The following is a 2,691-nucleotide window of genomic DNA, read 5'->3' as shown; positions in this document are numbered from 1 at the left end:
ATACTAAATGAGGCTAGGAACTAGAGTTACATTTAAGCTGTTTTAAGGTATGACTTTTTTTTGAAGGAAAAATGTTTAAATTTGTCATTTTGGTGATCAAAGATGAGTTTTAAGGGATAAAATGATTGAACTTTAAAGTCCCCGTGAACCGGAAGTTGCAAACGATTTTTCTCCAGTGCTGTGACGTATTTCCAAGTGAAATGGAATATTGAACAGAGGGCAGGGTTTTACTCTAGCGCTCCTCCTATCCATCTCTCGCTCATAGCAAACTAACGGTTTGAGGGGAGTGGTTAAGCGTTTCCCCACCCAAACTGTGAAACCTACGTCATCAGAAAAAGAAACCGTTCCAGACCGGAAGTAACTTTTCAGATTTTGATTAAAGATTACCAAGGTAAAACATTTTTTTAATATATATTTACTCGCACGGATTAATTGTTCACCACAAGACTAGTAGTATGCGCTAACAAAGTAAATAGGTTCAATTTTGATTTCACGGGGACTTTAAGATATGTCAGTGCAAGTTGCTTTCAGTTAAATCAGCTCAAACACGCATTTTAGTCTGAGGCAAAGTTTAAGCCTTGTCTGTGAAACCTGGGGACAGTATGGAATGGGTTGATTTTAAAAAAAGTTAAATACATTTCTGCTATATGTAAACTTATTAAAAAATCGTATAAATGACTGCATCATATGTCTCCTTAGACATCCATTTTAAGCGCATTGCTGTAAATTGTATTACAGTACAAATTGTATTGCTGTACAAATAAAAAATGTGGTAATTGAGAGCTACAAATGATGTCCACAGAACTTGTATTGAACCCAAAACAGTGCGCAAGTAATGTGCACTCAGTCAAAGTCAACATTACCAAAATAATACAACACAAAATATAATTAATGTTAGGAATGAATAATGCAGTTGGATGGCTTCCCATTCCCATCCTTCGGTAACATTTTACAATGAGGTCTCATTTGTTAGCATCAGTTAGTACATGAACTAACAAGAAGCGGGATAGCATTTATTAACCTTTGTTAATGTTAGTTAATGAAAATTTATATATTTAATGCATTAAATGTTGAGATTAACATTAAGATTTTTAAATGCTGTAGGAGTGTTTATTGTTAGCATCATGTTAACAAATATAGCCTTATTGTAAAGTGTTACCATTGTTCCTTTCTATTACTATGGTTTATATAAAAAATGATTGAAAAGAAATAGCCGACTAAAATATTTATAAACAATATATTCAAAATTTAAAGGCACACTATGCACTCTCTGATTTTTTTGTAAAACAGTGACCTCTAGAGCCGCTGTGGTGTACTTGCACTGTCATAAATAAGTCAACTGTCAAGTGTTAGACTACTTTATAATAATAAAGTTGCCTATCTCATTTGCTGACTTATAACGTTTTACATGATTTTTGCTAAATCCCAAGTAAATAGCCTACAGTGTAGGACTAATGTATAATTTAATTTGTTTTTTGATTGTAATGTAAACATTACAAAATGTCAGATGACATCAATAAAGTTAATTGTACGTCACATTATTTCATAACATTGGCCGTTATGATTTCATTAGATATGATTACAATTTATCATAATAGTTAGCAAATTGTGTTCAATTACACTATTTACAACCTCTAGGCTTATATGTCCTAATAATTATGTGAGATATTGACTATGTCCTCGTGATAATCGCAGGAATCAACATCAGCAGCGTCAAAATTTAACTCATAATCAACACAATTTGAAGAAAAATTACAGTCGGCAAGTGCACTGTTAGTCAGATAAAGTTTATAACAGTACCTTACGCACGACATAAGAAATCCGAACCATACACAGGGTTACGTGATACACATCACAACACCTGCGTTCAGCTGGCAAACTAGCTTTTGTGGCAACCTCTGCAATAAAACATAACGAAAAAACAACAAAACTAAGAGAAACGACTGTTTGTTAGGAAGCCTGCAGCTTTGGTAAACGAAAGCTAGCTAGACGTGTGGGAATTATATGAACTGGTCTAATTATCAACAATGGATGAATGAACAGCACCGTAAAAAATGACAAACTACAAGCTAGTGCAGCAACACAACATAGAACGTAAACAAGTTTACAAATAAGAGATTTACTCACAAGTCCATCACAAGATTGGCAGGTCAGCATCGCTGTTACAATCCAGTTCTGCTTTTAAGCTCGCGCCAACGATTGAAAGCATGACCGAGAGGACTCCTGTCCGGTTTCTAGCACAGTCCGATTCTCTTTCCCTTTTTCTGGACATTTCTGGCCGAGTTTTCTTGGATGCGTGCAAGTAGCTCCATACAGTATGTTGTTGTTGATGTGTGTGACATCATTGCCGTAAATAGGGTGACCACCCGTCCCGCGCAGCGCGTGCGCGCACAGCGTTTGAAGCCCAATTCATGCGTCCCGCAAATTGAGACCGCGTCACGCATAATCAATGCTTGCTCAAAAAAAGTCGGTCACTCTTTATCCTCGAGACGCAGGCAGCCAAACGTTGTGCCTGAACACGTTCACGTTCATGAACTTGTTCATATTTTTGGGTGAACTGAACGTATTGTTTAACTGCCTGTCCTGATGAACGTGTGAACTCGTTCATTCTGGTGTCTCTGAACGCACGCTCTCTCAGTTTAACTTCGTTCAATGGGGTGCCAGATTTCTATAGAGCCTTCCAGGCGAACA

The sequence above is a fragment of the Pimephales promelas genome, chromosome 9 (assembly GCF_988280905.1).
Source record: "Pimephales promelas chromosome 9, fPimPro1.hap1.1, whole genome shotgun sequence".
NCBI classification, from domain to species: Eukaryota; Metazoa; Chordata; class Actinopteri; order Cypriniformes; family Leuciscidae; genus Pimephales; species Pimephales promelas.
This window is presented reverse-complemented; position numbering follows the sequence as displayed.